This window comes from Gavialis gangeticus, unplaced genomic scaffold (assembly GCF_001723915.1).
Source record: "Gavialis gangeticus isolate Ggan-Ray unplaced genomic scaffold, GavGan_comp1, whole genome shotgun sequence".
NCBI classification, from domain to species: domain Eukaryota; kingdom Metazoa; phylum Chordata; order Crocodylia; family Gavialidae; genus Gavialis; species Gavialis gangeticus.
Window position 1 is genome coordinate 51,089,700 of NW_017729034.1, and position 10,390 is coordinate 51,100,089.

Sequence of the window (10,390 nt, forward strand, 5' to 3'; positions counted from 1 at the left end):
AGAGGAGAGCCACTCACATGATCAGAGGTCAGGAAAACAGACCTTATGATGAGATGCTGAGAGCCATGGGACTCTTCAGCCTGGAAAAGCACAGGCTCAGGGGCAATCTGGTGGCCACCTATAAATTTATCAGGGGTGTTCACCAGTTACTGGGGGAATGTCTGTTCACCAGAGTGCCCCAAGGGATGACAAAATTGAACCATCACAAACTCCACCATGACTCAGGCTGGACATAAGGAAGAACTTCTTTACTGTCCGAGCCCCCAAGGTTTGAAATAGACTGCCACTGGAAGTGGTTCAAGCACCCACTTTGAATGCCTTCAAGACACATTTGGATGCTTATCTTGCTGGGATCCTATGATCCTATCCTTGGGGCAGGGCTGGACTTGATGATCCTCCAGTGTCCCTTCCAGCCCGAATGTCTATGAATCTATGAATTGTTAAACTCTTGGTGCTTAGAAACAGATTCCTTGATGAGTTGCTTCATAATTTTTCCAAGAATTGAGATCAGACTGATCAGTCTGTAATTCCCCAGATCTTCCTTTTTTCCTTTCTTAAAGATGGGCATTATATTTCCCCTTTTCCAGTCTCCCAGCACCTTGTCTGACTTCTATAAATTCTTAAAGACAATGAATATCCAGTGGCTCTGCAATTGCCTCAGACAACTCCTTGGGTACTCTAGGATGAATCTTAACCAGTCCTGCAGATGTAAAAACATCCACTTCTCCAAGTAATTTCAGATCTGTTGTTTCCCTGCTCTAGGCTGATTATCTCCTCCCTTATCCTTGCTGCCAACTGTCTGTGTTATCTGACAGCTGACCTTATTCTTGAAAGCCAAAGTAAAAAAAAACATTACAAGCTTCAACCTTTTCTGCATCATTCTTTATTAGATTTCCTTCTGCATTCACGAAGTGACCTACACTTTCCTTGGGCTTCCTCTTACTTCTAATGTACTTGTACAATGCTTTTTTGGCTGTAGTTTGTAGCTGTGTTTCAACTGGTGCCTTGATCTTCCTCATTTTTCTCCCTACATTCCTGTGCTATACATTAATCCCTAGTAATATGGTCATGTTTCTACTTTTTGTAAGCCTTTTTTGAGTTTCAACTCATTGAAGATTTACTGTTTAGTTTGGGTCTCACCCCGCACACTCTGTCCTCTGCATCAGGATAGCCTACTTGTGCACCATTAATATAGTCCCTTTAAGGTACAACCAGCTGTCTTGGTCTCCTTTTCCTTTTAGACTTGTCCCCCATGAGATCCTGCTGACCCTAAGTTTGTTAAAGTTTGCTTTTCTTGAAGTCTGGTATATTAATTCTACTGCTCTCCTGCCTAACTTCCTTCCCTCCTTTAGGATTTTACACTCTCGCATTTTATGGTCATTGTCACCCAAGTTGCATTGCACCTTCATAGTCTCATTTGTTCCTCCCTACACATGAGCAGCAGATCAAGACTGCTTTAGTTTACTTCACCCACTGTACCAAAAGGTTATCCCCAACACACTAAAAAAAATTGGGCTGGTTGTGTACTGCTCTGTTACTCTCCCAAAAGATAATCATTGTAATTAAAATGCCCCATGAGCACCAGGTTAGCTAATTCAAGATGAAACCCATAGTGATGACAAGGCAGTTTGTAGTTTCACAGATTAGTAGGCTGAACTGAAGATTATAGGGGAAACTAATCTTTACTCTGACCTACTCATGTGAACACTACAACCTACCTTGTTTTCAATAAGAACAACTCAGTGAATTCAGATTAATGAAACAACCTTTTGGTCAGAAGATAGGGCAGAGTGGTACCTTATAGACTAACTTATTTGAAGAGGCATGTGCTTTCATAAGTTACAGCCTACTTTGTCAAATGTTATGAATGGACTTGCAGAGAGCAGGGTACTAAGTAGAAAGGAATTAAGTAATTTAAATTAAAAGGTTAGGGAAAGGGGTGGCCACTGCTGAGAGGTGAAGGGGGTGTCTTCTGCCTAACTTTAGACTTACATAGCTAATGACCTTTCTCTTACCTTTTTAGTAACAAGGACAAAGCCTTAATTCTACTTACAGCCACGTGACAATATGTAAGCAATGGTACCAGGCTGTGAAATTAAAAGCCATAAGATGTCAGTTAAAGGAGGGGATGTATATATACACTCTTGCACCAACATGTTGCTTGTTTTTCTAGCTGTACTCATCTCTTCAGGTCCTTTGGTATGTGACAGCTACTAGGTTAATCCTTTCCTATAGAAGAAAAAGTATACTAGCTTTAAAAAAATGCTTTAAACCAGGCTACTTCAATCATTCAAGTTCTCTGTGTAGACATGTGGAAGATAATTTACTCCTCACTTCAGTGTAACTTGCATTGCTAAATTACCAAATTCAGCTAATCTGCTTTTAAGTGAGCATTGAAAGAAATGTTCATTTATTTGAGGAGGGATCAAGTTACATTGGTGTAACTAGGCTAATTGATTTTAAACTCAATTTAGTTAAGTCAGTTTAGCCTTTCTCAAATAGACAGGGCCTTGGACTAGTTCAGGATTAAGAAAGTAAGCTGTAGCCTTGTGCTCCGTGCAGGTCATAAATAGAGTCACTGAGAATTCAATGAAATTGAGAATCAAACCATACTGTGTCTGAGCAAGCAATAAGGTGGTAAATTACTCTAAGGGCAAAATCCTCACAGGACACCACCTGGACCTTGGCACCTCTCTGAATTTGCATCTTTAAATACCATTTCATACCACTTCAATTCATTTAAATTCACTTCAGAATTCAGACAACTGTAACATTTTCTCCTTTTTCCGCTTTCTGTTCTTTTTAGGCTGATATAGTCAACAAGTGATAACATGTGGACCAATATTTGAAATACTGCCAGTCCTGTTTTGTTTGTCCCTGAATCTGTTCAACAACACAGCTACACCCACGTAGGTCTATATGCGTATGTAGTCACAGACTGTTTATCCTTCTGATGCATTAATTTTATCATTATCATCATCTAAGCAAACACATTTGTTCTCTTAATCAGATAATTCATTCATTCCCCATGTGCAAAACTATTTTAGTATTTCTCTCACTCTCACATTTTGTTACTGTGAGGGGGGAGGGGGAGAGAACAGAACAGAATTAATCATTCCTTATTACAAGCAAAGCTTTATTCTATTCTTTTAGAATGGCTGCTACTTCAAGCTGAACAAAAAGTTGCAATGCTAAGATCCTGAATTACCTGAATCATCCTTTTTCTGCTCTCATTTATACATATCAAGATCAAAGGTCCTTCCAGTTCTGTTGGCTCATAGATCTCATATTGGCAAAGTACACCAGCTTCTGTAGCTGAATGCACACAAAGCTAGCATCACATCCAGGTGCCTTAGACTTCTTTGCTGTTCACATGCGCGGTTACCCTTAACTGGGTTGACTAAGAATGGCTTTTGGTACAAGTCTGAGATGAGACTCAGAACTCATGCCCCTAGAGCAGTGGTTGTCAACTGGGGGCAAACGTACCCCTAGGGGTACTTAAAAAGGTTGTAGGGGCTACAGGGGGGCTTCCACTGCTGCATGCACCCTGGCAGAGGCCCGGAGAACATATGCCCCCCCACCCCGATCTGTGCACAGGGAGGAGGTGGCTACCAGTGCACACTGGGCTTTGCATGCTGCTGCAGCTGCCCTGGGAGTTGTGCAGTGCCACATGCCTGCCACCGCCAGACTGCACTGTGCAGCCTGCCCACCCGGTGGTGGGATGCACATGGAATAACACTGCTCCCAGGGCAGCTGCAGTGGTGCATTAAGGCCAGCACACAGCAGCAGCTGTCTCTGCTCCACACACAGATTGAGGGGGCATGTGCCCCCAAGGCCTACGCTGGGGTGCGTGCAGTCAGCCCCCCCAAATAATTTTAATATAAAGGGGCACATGAGCTGAAACTTCGAGAAAGAAAGGGTGCACTTGTTAAAAATGTTGGAAACCCCTGCCCTAGATCTTAGCAAGACACCTCATCTGCTCTGCCACTACCATTTATGTGCATATAACCAACACTTTTTACTATTGTTTTTGTTATATCGTGGAACTAGGGGTAAAATATCCCAAAGCACCTAAGTGACTTACAAACCTAAGGCTCATTTTCAAAAATGACTTAGGCACTGAGGACTAGATTCAGAAAAGGGATTTATGGCATCTCAGCACTGTGTACTGGGTCCTGGAGAGAGAAAGAGAGCAAGTAAGTGTGACTCTGGTCTGGAAGAAGACAGTCAAGTTCTTGTATTCCTGAATATTTCAATATTATCCAGAGGTGTAATTAGTAAGGTTTGCACCCTGGGCTAGTGTCCCCCTTTTTTGGGACATTCTTCTTTCTTTGCACTGTTTCTCTGCAGTACCCAAGCTGCCTGCTACCATCACAACCCTCCCTGCTCTGTGCTCTGCTCTCTTGCTTTCACTCCCTTCCACTCCACCCTCCAGCCACTGTTGCCCCTTACTCTCATTGCTGATTCCAACCACTGCCTGCCACAGTGGGCAGACTCAGTAGTGAGTGAGGCACTGGCTGCAGTAAGGGGACAAGAGAAAGAGAACAATAAGGGCTGGGGCAGCAGTAGTTCAGGAGCAGAGGAATACACGGATCATGTGGAAAAAAGGCATTCCTGTTGCCACTGGTTACCCAAGGAAGCAAATTTGGCAGCAAGAGAAGTGGCAGGCAAGAAGGGTCGGTGTGTCAGGAAGAGAAGGGGACTCTGCCATGGTGCCAGTCTTACTAGCTATGCCTCTGAACTCAAGGGACTGATAGGTGGCAGCAGGCAGAGGGGATTTGTGGGCTTCTCCTCTAGGTTGGCACTGGAGCTGGTGCCCTAATCACCCACTGCTAGATACACTTTGGATATTATGCATTTAGCGACACAGAGACTGGAAGCCAGGTCTCCTCCTCCTGGATGTGTAATCATTAGGCTGTGGAGCCACTTTTTTTCTCACTCTCTCTTTCTGACTCACTGATTATTTAATCAGGCCATACGAAGTGGAGAACTTCAATAGATGGTACTGAGAAATCCTTCTCCACCCCTAATAGCCTATAGATTGGCGGGTAGTAGGCTCTCCTGGAAGGTAAGAGATGTGGGTTCTGATCCCATCAGACACACAGGGGAATTAAAGCCAGGTCTCCCATATTGTGGGTCAGTGATCTAATCACAATAAGTCAGGGTTGGGGGGTGGGAATTGTGACTATCACCACTGGGTGTTTTGTACTCAGTACAGCTCATTAGGAATACTCACAGCATCTCCATGATTGGCCCTATCAGGCAAGATAGATGAAAGAAGTCTCAGCATGTCAGGGTGTACATGTGAGGGGAGTCCAGTTACCTGGCACTGTCGAGACTGAGGTGTTTTGGGGCATGCCTAGGGCCACGTCCAGACAAGTGGGGTTGTGTGGTATGTGGCACCACAGACACATCTGTGGTGCCACATACTGCATGTTCAGTTTTTCTCTGTGCTGTAAGCAGTGCTGAGGTTTTTTGACCCCTGGATATCCAGGGGTCAAAAAACCCACAGGAAAAAAAAGTGGAGTGACACACGTGGCAGCAGCGTGTGCCACCCAAAGCCAGAGGCTGGCCAACCAGAGCTGCACTCCACTGTTTGCCAGGCTCCACACAGCAGAAGCGATGTGGATGCAGTCCTGGGAGGGCCCCAAAACCCCAGGTGAGGCTGCTGGGGCCAGACCAGTGGTGGCTCCAGCCTCCCCTAACCCACCTGGGGTAGCTTGCTGTGCACCAGAGCGTGCATGGTACTGGCATTACCCAGGGACAACTAGCGGCTGCACAAGGTGCGCTGCCACTAGTTGTCCCCAAGGAACCAAGCATCCATGCATGTCTGGACGCGGCCTAGGTATCTAGGGGAACTTTAATGTCAGAAACTTAGGTGCCTACTGATTTTTAGAGCCCCATGTCCTCTGTGGTTTAGAGGCAGCTGAACCTATGTTTGGAGGACCTAAAAGTGGCAAGAGAAGTTAAGAATCTAGATGGTTTTGAAATATCTCACAAAATATCTCTCTTCAACTTTCAGTGTTTAAATGCCTTAAAAATCTGGCCCAGATTGTTTAAGTCACTGTTTTAAGGGACTTAAGATCCTGTTGATTTTGGAAATGTTACTCCCAGTTCCATGTGTCCTCTTCAAGTTAATGGGGTTACAGAAGTATAAAGAAGAAAGGAATTGGCTCAATGTATTATCAACCAAATCTGGAGGGTTGAAAAGGAAGAAATCAATCAAGCAAACTGGAAATGAGGAAACAGCTGTCCTTAGAATTGGATACCTAAAGTCAATCTCTAAGAAGGCTACCTCAAATGACTGCAATCTGGATATAGGGCAGGCCTGGGAGCCCTTGTACTGGAGAACACTAACTCAGGTCAAAAGTCCCATTGAGACTGTATGAGTGAGTAACCACCAGTGTGAGTAGGGACTCACAGGCTGACAATACGTTTCTCGTTATCTGATCTTTGGAGTGTAGTTTTAATTCAGACAGACAAGAACACAACACTACTCCTTTGGGTTTTGAAAAGAAATTAATCAAAGCATTTAACTTCATGTCATCATCCCTTCATTATCTGTTTAGATGCATTTCAATTTAAGTTAAAAGTAGACTTTCCTTTTTAAATATAATTCTTAGTACCAGCTAACTTTAAAAAGTCGATCAACCATTTGCCACTGGTGTCTGGAAAGCATTCACTAAAGACCATGATGCCCTAAGATATCAATTTCTGAAGAATTAGAATTGTCAGTCCAAAATTGCTTCAATCTCTACGGTTGCAAAGATAACATTCTACATTTTATGAACCAAATATAAACTGACAGTGTGTTCCTTAGTCTACAGAAAACTCCAGTCCCTTTGCTGCTGCTCAGGCTTTGCCTTGAAGCCAGGCGGTAAAAGTAGTAAGACTCTCCTCAGTTTCATTATTGCTGGTAGAAACTTGAGGCAGCAGTATAATTGTCTAGCATCAAATTGGTGCAGTCACTGCACAGCAGCATGGAGGTTCAGAGTGGTACACTTCTTACTTTTGCTGAGAGTTAATAAGGTTGCAACCTGAAAGACAGCTGTTTCTAGTGTAGCCTTCCATCACCTTTCTTTTCATCATTAATAGTTTCCTATGTCCCCCAAAATAAAGCAACTACCAAACCCTTAAAAGTGAGGCAACTTCTAGCAAAATTTTCTGTGATAGTGGGGATCACTGATAGTGTGCTTCTTCCTTGCCAGTTGAGGGAGTGCTTCTTTAGCCATGTCCTTATCATCACATCCTTATTCTTGGACAGCCAACTAACTATTCAAGGGCTTACTCCTTTTTTGGCTGATTTTGCAATGCTAGATGATCTAGTCCCTCTCAAGCCTTGCTTTCATCCAAGAATCTCAAAGGCATTTTATAAAGGTGCATTTTACACAGTTAAGTATCACTAGCCTTGTTTTACAGAAATGGAAACAGAGGTAGCAAATTACTTGCCATCAGTAGTGCAATCAAGTATAGACCTCAACTTGGGTATAAAACCCAGTAGGACAGTCAGGTATAGAACCCACATTCTCAGTTTCTGCTGTAAACACTACAGCTATCTGCTCTCTGGAGGTAATTAATTCCAGTTCCAGCCAGGTTCATGTGTTTGTCTTCTAAACAACACTTTAAAAGCTGTGGTGCTGCTTGGTTTGCTAACACATTCAGTTTCTCATGATGCTTTTCCCTTGTCCTGGAGCAGCCTTTTCTTCCCTTTCCTCTGCGGCATGGTCTTTCCATTCCAGTCATGGGTGCTACATGCAGGTTTTCAGTGCACTGAGATGAAAACAGCATTACAAGATAATAATTGTCAAGTATCAATCCTGTTTTCCACCTGTCCCCAAAAAGGAAGCAAATAATATATTTCATAGAGAAGTTGGACTGGAAGGGACCTCCAGAGGGCATCTAGTCCAACCTCCTGCCTCAGGCAGGTTCACCCCTATCCAAACCATCCTATGTATAATGATTTGGCACCCTACTATCATCTAAACTCTACAGAAGGCCAGGGTGGATACCAAGAGTCAAACTCCAGCGGGGCTGTTCTGTGTGGCACATGCATCCTTAATTTGTGACCTGTACCAGGGCTCCCATGTAGCCCACATGGTTCAGTTGTCTCATGTGTGCTGTGTGACTGCTGGAAACCAGAGCTCCTAGCTCATCCGTCCAGCTGAGGTAGGCCATCATCAGCCTGAGTTGGCCACCTCTACAGCAGGGCTGTAAGCAACCTCCGGTTTGACACAAAGGTGCGGCCCTCAGAGGCAGCAGGCTGGGTATTGCTTCAGGAAGCAAAGCCCTTCTGGCAGCTGCCCTGGCCGGAGAGGTTAATTTGAAGGGTCACTGCCCTTGGAGAGACTTTAATTCCAGGGCACGCAGCTTGTGTGTGTTTAGTTGCTGCACAAACTCACAGCAGCCCAAACTCTCCAAGTGCCAGGGAAGGGCTGCCGTGGACTCTGCCCCGGCAGGGCAGGGCTGCTATGGCCAAGAGCCGTCCCTTGCAGCTGTGTGTGCCAGGCTGCTCAAGATGCCTCTTGGCCATGGCAGCCCCGCCCCCGCCTCTGCCCGCGGGGACTTGCAGTGTGACAGGCAACCCTGCCCTGCACTGAGCGCGCGCGCCCGTTACCAGGGCAACGCCGCCCTTCCTGGGCTGGGGGCGTAGGGGGCCGAGGCACTGGCTGGCTGACTGAAGCCACGGAGGGGGCGGGGCCTACGAAGGCCCGCCCCTTCAGAAATACCTCCTCCTCCTTCCCAGGGCAACAGGCAAGCGCCCATTGGCGCGTGGGGTTGTCGTGGTTGCTGACGTTAGCTGCTGGGCGCCGGGCACGGGCCTGCGTGGGGGGGAGGGCGGGCTCCGCGTTTCCCGGGTGACCGGGGCTCGGAGGGGCGCGGGTGGCCGGCCGGCGCCAGGCGCTGTCAGAGGGAGGCGGAGTACAGCGGCAGGACCCGCGGCGGCGCCGGCGCCGGGTGAGGGCCCAGCACTGCGGGGGGTGTGTGCGTGTGTTTTCCATCGGCTTGGGGCGGGGGTTAGGGGGACTGGAGCTTCTCTGTTGCAGAAGCAGAAGGAGCCGGAGGAGCGAGGAGGGCGTCAAGTCTGTGTGGTGTCCAGGTAGAGGATGTAGGCAGACAAGGGTCTTTGGGTTAATTGTGATATCTTTTATGTAATAGGCCGACCGAAATCATTGGAAACACTTCTTCTTTGCAAGGTTTCCGGCACAAACGGCCTTCGTCAGGCTTAGCGAATGTCTGCAGGTGTTTTGTGGCTCGTGCAGAGTTTAGGGGATGGTTGGTGCTGCTTCAGGCAGGGGTCTGGCTGGCTTTTGGGCAGCGTAAGAGTGCTGTGGTAGAGCAGGACAAGAAGCAATGGGCTCCGGTTGCAGCAAAGGAAGTTTAGGCTGTAATTAGGAAAACTTTCTTTCTGGGAGGGTGGGGGAGCACTGCAACGGGTTACCTAGAGAGGTGGTGGAATCTGCATCTTTGGAGGCTTTTAAGTCTCTGCTGGACAAAGCCTGGCTGGGATGAGATCGTTGGGGTTGGTCCTGTTTGGAGCAGGGGGTTGGACTAGGTGACCCCCCTGAAGTCCCTTCCAATCCTCATTTTTGAGCCTTTTTCCCACAAACCCCTGAAGTGGCAAATAGACCAACCCTAATTTCCTGTGATTCTATGTATGGTTCAGAACTTACGTGAGGGGCAAGTTCCCCTTTGTTACCTGTGGCAGGTGTGGGTGTGAGGCCTGTGTTGTCAGGGTTGATGGTAGGCTTGTGTAGAGTTTAGATGATGGATTGTATAGGATGGTTTGGATAGGCCTGATCCTACCTGAGGCAGAGGTTGGACTCAATGCCTCTGGAAGTCCCATCCCTTCCAGCCCAATGACTTTCTAGGTTGATGTCTTTTATCAGACCAACTGTATAGTTGAGGTGGAATTAGGTGAGCTTTTGAATGAAAGACATTCTTTGTGAGGGCTGATCAGAACAAGCCAAACACAGCTTGCTAGCTTGCTTGCTTGCTTTATTTTTTTTATTTATTTATTTAAAGAATCAGGGAGAAAGTTTTAAAGAGCAATTTGGAGAAGGGTAGCATGGTTTTATGTATGTGTATGAGGAATTTCTCTCCAGGGTGAATATACCTTTGTGTTTCCCGCAAGGACATTTTCTGGAAATTGATGCGGCTAATGAGCTTCGTGAATTGATGCTGCAAGGTGATGACTTCTCCATAGCAATCGAGAGAGAGAATGATAGGAGGGGGTGTAAGATGAGTGGCCTTCAAAGTGAAAGCAAGTAGTTTCTTTGTGATGGAAAAGGGGAAGCAATGGGAAGAATCCAGAAGAAGGGCAGGTGAGGTCAAGAGTGATGATGAGCTAAGATAGTGATCTTTGCAACAGCATACTGAATGGATTTCAGCT